Raw genomic sequence first — 9,680 nt, 5'->3', positions numbered from 1 at the left:
TCCAGTCCGGGGAGAGCACAGAGCCGTGACAGGGGCCAGAATTCCTGCTGGTGCTTGGTCTGGAACAGAGGGTATCTGGGAGTCACGCACACACCCAGAGCAGAACCCCACACCCTTCCTCCCTGCCGTTCCTGGGTCTCTTCCAAGAGAAATAAGGGCCGTTTCGGCGGGAGATTTGGCAATGTGTGCAGACATTCATGAGGTGACTCTCAGAGACTATCGGATTCACGCGCGCCGGCCAGGGGCCTGGCTGGAACTGAGGACCACCGCAAACTCCCATTTCCAGAGGTGAAAGGCCAGTGCATTAGCCCACAGAACCATAAACGAAGCGTCTGGCTGCAGGACCAGCCGTCAGACGTGGTAAACACGCCATTCAACTGTCTTGAACAGCCGTCTCCCCGATCCTGTGCTGGAACGTTGGGCAGACGGTGGTGGGTGCGGGGAAGGGGGGGTCTCTGCAGCTGTCTGTCTGCGTCGGAGGGCAGAGGGGTCCCCTGCGCTGTTTCGTAGCTCGGCAATTACCGTGTAACAGGCGTGTCATTGTTTCCAGTTAATATTTCCTGCTTCCCCTTCAAGCACTTGTGTGTGTGAGAGAGCATGTGTGTGTGTGTGTGTGTGTGTCCAGGCGTCTGGGCTCAGCATCCCTGCACCACTATGGTGTTCATGCCTGGCGAGGTGCAGAGGTACCAGCTGCCCATGCAAGGCCCACGCTGATGGAGACAGATGCACTTCCTTTTTTTTTCTTTTTTTTTTCGGCCAAGCCATGCGGCTTATGGGATTTTATTTCCCCAGCCAGGGACTGAACCCGGGCCCTGGGCAGTGAGTAGGGCGGAGTCCTAACCACTGGGCCACCAGGGAAGTCCCCCAGATGCACTTCCATTGGCTGAGGGTGGGATTCAGAGCTATGCACAGAGGCTCTGCTTGGGGATGTGAGCTGCTTCCAAAGAGTTCTGACTTGGGGTGTCTCTGATGGAGATATTCATTCCTGAGCTTTCAAAGACTCCCGATGGGGATTTGAGGGGGAGTAATGCAGACCCAAGGTGATGCACGTGCAAGGTTTGCGGGTCTGGCTGGGACAGGGAAACGGGGAGTGGACAGTCTGGCTGGCTGGTGGAGGGGCCATGTGGAGGGGGCCTCACCTGCATGCTTCCCTCTTGTCAATACAGGCACTGTCTCAGTCAGCTTGGGCTGCTGTAACAAAGTAGCACTGGGAGGCTTAACCAATAAGCTTTTTTTTTTTTTTTTTGGATTTTTTTGTATTTTTTTAATACAGCAGGTTCTTATTAGTTATCCATTATATATATATTAGTGTATATACATCAATCCCAATCTCCCAATTCATCCCACCACCACAACCCACCAATCCCCGCTTTCCCCCCCTGGTGTGCATACGTTTGTTCTCTACATCTGTGCCTCTATTTCTGCCCTGCAGACCAGTTCATCTGTACCATTTTTTCTAGATTCCACATATATGCATTAATATACGATATTTGTTTTTCTCTTTCTGACTAACTTCACTCTGCATGACAGTCTCTAGGTCCATCCACGATCTCTACAAATGGCCCAATTTTGTTCCTTTTTATGGCTGAGTAATATTCCATTGTGTATATGTACCACATGTTCTTTGTCATTCGCCTGTAGATGGGCATTTAGGTTGCTTCCATGACCTGGCTATTGTAAATAGTGCTGCAATGAACATTGGGGTGCATGTGTCTTTTTGAATTATGGTTTTCTCAGGGTATATGCCCAGGAGTGGGATTGCTGGGTCGTATGGTAGTTCTATTTTTAGTTTCTTAAGGAACCTCCATACTGTTCTCCATAGTGGCTGTATCAATTTACATTCCCACGAACAGTGCAGGAAGGTTCCCTTTTCTCCACACCCTCTCCAGCATCTACTGTTTATAGATTTTCCGATGATGCCCATTCTAACTGGTGTGAGCAGCTCAATATTAAAGAAACAAACAACCCGATCAAAAAATGGGCAGAAGACCTAAATAGACATTTCTCCAAAGAAGACATACAGATGGCCAAGAGGCACATGAAAAGATGCTCAACATCACTAATTATTAGAGAAATGCAAATCAAAACTACAATGAGGTATCACCAATAGGCTTTTATTTCTCCCAGTTTTGGAGGCTGGAGGTCTGAGATCCTGGTGAGGACAGATTTAGCATCTGGTGAGGCTGCTTCCTGGTTCCTAGATGGACATTTCTCACTGGGTCCTCACATGGTGGAAGGGTCAAGGGAGCTCTCTGGGCTCTCTTTTAGAAGGACAGTTATCCCATCATGGGTTCTCTTTTAGAAGGACACTCATTCCATCATGGGTTCTCTTTTAGAAGGACACTTATCCCATCATGGGTTCTCTTTTAGAAGGACACTCATCCCATTATGGGTTCTCTTTTAGAAGGACACTTATCCCATCATGGGTTCTCTTTTAGAAGGACACTCATCCCATCATGGGTTCTCTTTTAGAAGGACACTTATCCCATCATGGGTTCTCTTTTAGAAGGACACTCATCCCATTATGGGTTCTCTTTTAGAAGGACACTTATCCCATCATGGGTTCTCTTTTAGAAGGACACTCATCCCATCATGGGTTCTCTTTTAGAAGGACACTTATCCCATCATGGGTTCTCTTTTAGAAGGACACTCATCCCATTATGGGTTCTCTTTTAGAAGGACACTTATCCCATCATGGGTTCTCTTTTAGAAGGACTCTCATCCCATCACGGGTTCTCTTTTAGAAGGACACTCATCCCATCAGGGGTTCTCTTTTAGAAGGACACTCATCCCATCACGGGACACTCATCCCATCACGGGTTCTCTTTTAGAAGGACACTCATCCCATCATGGGTTCTATTTTAGAAGGACACTCATCCCATCACGGGTTCTCTTTTAGAAGGACACTTATCCCGTCATGGGGGCTCCACCCTCATAACCTCATCGCCTCCCAAAGACCTCACCTCCTGACACCATCCTGTTGGAGGTTAGGATTTCAGCATATGAACTTGGAAGTGCATTGCAGGCACCTTGCTTTCTTACCACGTCTGTGGGTAGCAGCAAAGTGAAAATGTAGAGTCCCTTTGCTCCAGAGTTATTGAGAATTTCAAGATGGCACCCGCAGAGCGTTAGGCCAAGGCCAGGATCCTTCTCAGCGTGTGTCCTGTATGCCTGCCTGGACCCTACATCCATGAAGCCAGCTTTGGAGGGATTGATGTTCATCCTGATGACATGTTTCCACTTCATGCTGTGTAATTAAACCCCAGAACCCTTCAGTGTCTGGGTGACATGGATACACCAGCCACAGAGGAGAGAGAGATGGAGACAGACACAGAGAGAGAGAGGGAGAGAGGGAAGAGCTTCTCAGAAGGCAACGGGAACCAGTAGGAAAGTCCCCGGGATTCCATGGAAAGATGGGGATTGAAAATTGCCCACAGCTTAGGGGTCACATTGGAAGCCATGGTGGGCACAGAATCAGGACTCAGAAAGCGGGCACATCAGCCAAGTGAAGAGACTAACTGCCGTGAACAAGGTATTGGAAATAACGCACTTTCTTTTTTTTTTCAAATAATTTTTTTTATTGTGATAAAATATAGATAACGAAATTGACCACTTTAACAGTTTTTAAGGGTACAGTTCAGTGACTTTAAGTACATTCACAGTTGTGTAACCATCACTGCTGTTTGTCTGCAGAACTTTTTTCATCGTGCAAAACTAAAACTCTGTATCTGTTTAACAACCCCCCCTGCACCCAACCTCCCCGTCACCTCCCATTTCACCTTCCCCTCAGCCCCTGGCCATGAGAGGTCTACTTTCTTTATCAGTGAATTTCACTCTGCTCGGTATCTTAAGTGAGTGGAATCATGTAGTATTTGTCCATTTGCAACTGACTTATTTCATTCAGCATAATATCTTTAAGGTTCACGCATGTTGTAGCATGTGTCAGAATTTCCTTACTTTTTAGGGCTGAATGATATTTTATTGTATGAACACACTACGTTTTGTTTACGCCTTCATTCCCGATGGCCGGTTCTAAGCAGAGTGACGGGGTCTATGTGTCCAATGAACTACTGGCCACGGACTTCGCACACTGTATCATTTGATTTTTTCCAAATGTGGGAAATAAAATTATTTCTTGAAACAGCGTGAGGTTACAGCATTCTTCCCAAGGCACTTGGATTTCTGGTTCGATGACAGTTAACCAAGGTGACTCGCCCCCTGCACCAAATGCTAACATGCATCTCAGGTGACCCAGGAGGACACGTTCACTCTAGTGGGTTGTGATGTGGGTCCTTGGGGGGTTCTGTCCACCTTTCTGGCAGATTTGGGGAAGAGCCACATAAAACAATGGGCTTTGCTTCCTGGGCACATCCTTGCCATGGACCAAAACTTGCCTCGTGGTCACCACTGCTTCTCGAGAGGAAACAGCTGGCCTCTTTGCTCCATCAGACAGATGTGGACTGGCCTTTCCTGGGATGTAGGGGGCAGGATGTCCAGTGGACACGGCCGAGCCTTCTCTGTGGCCCTGGGGTTTCCAGCTGAGCCCACGGTAGAAGCAGAAGGTGCCTCTCAACTCTCAGTGGAGGAGGTGAGGTGGGCATCTGAGTCACAAGTCTCCTCCCATTTGGGTAGAAAAGAGAGAACCCAGCTCGCCCTACAAACCCACACGACTCAAAGTATCAGAGGTTAGGACCAACAGCACGGTGTGGCCGGCTGGCGTATGACTCTTATTTTCAGTCAATAAAATAATTAAAACGCATTTTTTCTTGTGAACCATCTCCTACGTGGTCAGGCAGACAGAAATGAGGGCTTCTGCAGGCCGTGAGTCTGCCGTTCTCCGCAGCCTGGCAGGCGGGCGGGAGGGGAGTTGGGCTGCTGCCCTCCGCATGGGCAGGGAGACGGTGTCCGACAAGCAGCCCCGTGGTTCTGGGGAGCGTGGGTGACCCCAGGCCCCTCGCCCTGCCTTTGAAACACTTGTTTGGAATAAAGCAGACCTGTAGCTGTGGGGTGGGGGGCTCCCTGTTGGTTTACACACCCGGATGCATTTTCCCACAGTCATTCATCTCAAAAACATTTCTTGAGCACCTACTACGTGCCAGGTGCTGTGCTCGGCACCAGGGACCCATGTCCACAAGACAGTCACGGTGGCCCCTGCTGTTGGGAGAGGTGGTCCCCCGGTGCTGGGGGAGGGGGAAGGCAGAAGGGTTACCTGACAGTTTTGGGTCCTGAAAGGACAGGCAGACCACAAGCAGTCAGAGATGGCTTCCTGGGGGAGGTGTGCAAATGTGGTACAAGTGGACCTCCTGAGAAATGGGACCCTCAGGGAGGCAGGGGGAGGTCAAAGAAGGAAGGATGGAGAAGAGGTGACTGGGATGGACACCAGCTGGTGAGCCCGGACCAGGAGGGAGGTGGAATTTTTCCTGGGGCCACAGGAGTTGGGGGCAAAGCGGGGCTTTCAGTGGAAGTGGGATGAGAACAGGTTATATCTGGGAACATCGCTCAGGATGCAGTGTGGTTAGATTAGGTTGGAGGAGCGGCAGGTTTGGGGAGAGGGAGGTCCCCTTGGAGGCAAGAGGCATGCCATCTACGCAGGAGAAGGATTTGTGGGAGCGGGGGGGCGGGAAGGTGCAACTCCGTGGCCTGCAGGGGAGCAGCCGGATTTGACTGCACAGATAGCATAGGAGTCGGCCAGGGGGATGTTTGCTCCCTTGGGGTCCAGGGGAATGGCTGTTGTGACCAAGTCCCTGTGGAATTCAGAGCTGGTAGAATCGTTCAAAGCCAGCATTGCTCCAAGCTCTAGGCAAGGGTGAGAGCTGAACACAGACCCCACAAAGGGCTTCATGCTACCCTTTGTGTGAAGACCAGTCTCCACGGAGATTTATGGAAAAACCTACACACAACCCATGACAGGTCCCAGAGAGGGGGCAGCTGGCCTGGGGCGGGGGGGACCCTCCACCCTAATTTTCTCACCCTACTCCCCTAGCCCACCCCGGTTCAGAAGGGCCCACGAAGGTTGTGACTCTTGGTGGTACTGTCACCAAGCAGACCCACTGACAGCCCCAGACCTTAATGCCAAGAGACCCTCGGACTTGTTTTTTCTTTTTGACTTAGGTTGTAAATTGTCTGTGACTCCGGCTCTGTTCCACCCTGGATTCGATTAATTACCGAGGCGCTTGGAGAAGCTTGGACGTCGGGCGGCGGGCAATTGATTTACAAAGTGTGTACATGTGATTTCCTTCAACAATTGTAAATTCAGACCAAAGGAGTCATTGGAACAGGAGCCCTGGGCTTTGAAACGGATTCTAGCAGAAGCCCTGGCATTTGGGGCCCGACTGGGTTTCTTCAAACACAGGGTGTTGGGCTCTGCACCCCGGCATTGGGGCTGAAATCCTGCCCCTTGTTTCAATACGTTAGTTTTTTATTTTATTTTTTGACACTGTGGCCTCCTGGTTCAGGTTGCGATCAGGGATAAGAGCTGGCTGTGCTTTGGAGATTTGGTGATAAACCGGTGCAAAGTGGGTGAAACTTGGTAACGCTTTCCTCTGGGCAGAGGTGTGGAGAAAGTCACGGTGGGCAGTGCTGTCTGAGTATCTCTGAGCCTTTGCCAACGTGTTCCTTTAGGAACATGACAGAATTCCGCCGGCCATTTTCTCCGGCCCCTGGTCGTGTGCTTCCCCGGGTGAGGTCGTAACGGCTGCCGAGGGGTTTCATCAAGTATAGATGTCCTGTCTCCCCCCGACACAGACACACCCCAGCCAGGTGCCCTAACGAAATGAGTTTTACTCAAAGTCCCAGCTTCATAATGCTTCCGGAAAACAAGACGAATGGAACAATTCTCATGGCAAATGCATTGCAGAAAGCACGTTGCTTATGAAGTTTGACTTCCTAATGGTTCACGCGGAGTCAGACACCTGCGGCCGTTTTGGTTGTTGCGGGGCGGGATTGGATGCACAGACAAGGCGGAACGGGTACCCGTTCTCTGGCTTTTCCTGTGAAACCGCCTCTGGGTGCCGATGGGATTCACATGCTGCTGAAACTGTGTGGAATCACAGGAATCACCTTTCTGCACTGAAAAAAGATTAGGTTGGCGGTAACCTCTGAGGATGTCGCGCACGTGCTTTTATGTCGTCATTTCATTCGATAGGAGATTGTGCCGAGAGCGCCTGAACAGATCTGTCCGCGTGGGGGGTGTGGCATCCAGCGATGCGGCGGACGGCAGTGAGTTTGAGCGCCTGGCAGGTTTATTCATTTTTTACTTTTTTCAAGAGGGAATAACTGCAACCCTGAAGGGATTTGATAAAGGAAGTATAAACCTTTGTTCATTCTAAAATATAAGACAGAGCCATCCTTTTGAGTTTTTGTAACTGGCCATATTCTCCTATAAAAAAAAATTAACAGACCATTTTTTTAGAGCAGTTTCAAGTTTACAGAAAAATTGAGCAGAAAGGTCAGGGATTTCCGGTGTATTTCCTCCCATTTCACCCTCAGGTACCCCGGTTATTAACACCCTACACTGGTAAGGTACCTCCTACCAGAGTTCCCTCACAAGGCACTCTGCTCAATATTCTGTAACAACCTAATTGGGAAAAAGAATTTGGAAAAGAAGAGGTACATGTATATGTAGAAGTGAATCACTTTGTTGTACACTGGGTGGTGTAGGTGCTCCCAGGATAAAGCAAGATTGCTGCATTATGATTAATTAAGGTCTACAGTTTCTATTTGGGTTCTTGCTTGGGGTTGGACAGCCCATGTGTGTTGACAAATGCACAATGGGATGTGTCCCCCACGACAGGATCCTACAGCGTAGTTTCACTGCCCTAAAATCACCTGTGCTCTGTCTATGTGTCACAGTTGGAATTTCGAGCGTTTGAAACATAACTTACTGGGAACTCTCCTCTATGGCCCGTTGAGAGCATTCAGTTGATGAAAAGGAAAAAGGGCCTTATTTCAAAACGGATGCAAATGTGTGTTTGTGGGTTTGTACCTGTGTGTCTTTGTTCATAGGTGGATTTGCCCATTTCTACTCCTGGTTAGAAGACAGAACCCTACAAACTACTGAGACGAGGGGTCGGGAAACCAAACCCTCCACGGGGAGAGGGGTAACTGCATCGGGGGCATCCGTCCTTTCCATAAATGTCCCCCTGTTTTTCTTCTGCAGCCCCAATTCGCACTCAATGCATGAAAAGAAAGTCCATTATCGAGAAAGAAGTATTAAGAAAGCCAGTTATTAAACAGAGGCTCTGGGGTCGCAGGTGTTTGCCGTCAACGGACCCACTTTGCCGTCTTCTCTGTTCCTTCTCAGATGGTGCTTATTCTTCCGGGCTCTGGGTTTGTGAGGTAATGGGCTCTGGGCACTCTTGGCTGCCTTCACGGCCAGTCCCAGGGTTGGGGCATTCGCACAGGTGCCTGAGCAATGCATGGACACCCTGTTCTACCATGCTTCACCAAGACCTTTAGTCACCCTGGAATAGACGGTTTGATTCTGGGACTGGGACAAAGCTTCTATCTCAAGTGACAGATTGTACAACCAAACCACTTCCTGTCATAGGAGAAGGGATAGTGAGGTCTAGTGGGGGAGGATGGAAAAGGGAGCTTAGAGGGCTGGTCCTTGGCCTGAAGACGGAGACCTGGATTCCAGCAGCTTCCAGAAACAGCCTGGAAGCTGTTCACCTTCTTCCATGGCCACGTCTTTGCCAATTTCTGTTTCCCTTGGTGAGTCTGTGCTCGGCCCTGCCCGCAGGAAGCAGGCTTTCTCTGTAGCCCTGTTACCGTTCAGGGTGTAAGGCGGACCCCAGGCCAGATTGATGGGCTGGGACCCATTTTCTGGGGTGGAGTTGCCCCCTGTTTCCTCTTCGTCCTCTGGAAACCTCGCCAGTGTTGATGGCCTCTGACCATCACTGACTCACTCCATCCGACTGGGCTTACTATCTGGCCACCCCCTGTGGTAACCAGTGGTTCCCCGTTGGACATCTTTTGAGTTCAGGGAAGAGAGGAGGCTGGACTGCAGTGTTGGGGTCTGGTGCACAGGAATTGGGGTGCGGACTCAGGTCCCCCGAGGCAGGGTGAGAAGGGATCCTGAGTCTGTCTGTACCGATCACAACTTCTCCGAAGGCTGCTGGACAGCAGGGGAGGACAGAGGGTGTCAGAGCCCTACGGGCCAGGTTGGGGTCTTGCTCTTTATTCTGTGAATCACGGTAATCCCATTTCCTCCTGCAAAATCCTGAATAAAATCCACTCCTCGTAAGGTGGCGGTGCTACATATTAAATAGAATATTTTAACATTCAGTTCAATGGGGGCTGCACCCATCCTCCACTGGGTGACCCCGAACAATCCTGATAGCATCTCATCCTCCCTATAACATCTGGGCAGCGTCTCACAGCACCTGCGGACCATGATCCAGCACCCCCAGTGACTGGCATAATTTAAGGGGCTCCGACCCATCTCCAGGACATGCCGAATTTAACGAATCATTTTATACGCAGGGCATGCTGTGCCTTTGAACGTGAAGGTGGGTGTATATGAAGAGTTCAGGGGCGTCCCAAAAGTCACAGCCGATGGGTGTGACGTGTGAACGTCAGTCGATTCCTTTCTGGATTCCCCCCAACCCTGGAGCACTTGGAGTGAGGGGACAAAATGCCAGAGGGACAGAGAGCTCTCAGAAATGCCCTGGGGATGAGGG

The sequence above is a fragment of the Tursiops truncatus genome, chromosome Y, assembly GCF_011762595.2.
Source record: "Tursiops truncatus isolate mTurTru1 chromosome Y, mTurTru1.mat.Y, whole genome shotgun sequence".
Lineage (NCBI taxonomy): Eukaryota > Metazoa > Chordata > Mammalia > Artiodactyla > Delphinidae > Tursiops > Tursiops truncatus.
Note: the sequence above shows the minus strand (reverse complement) of the source record.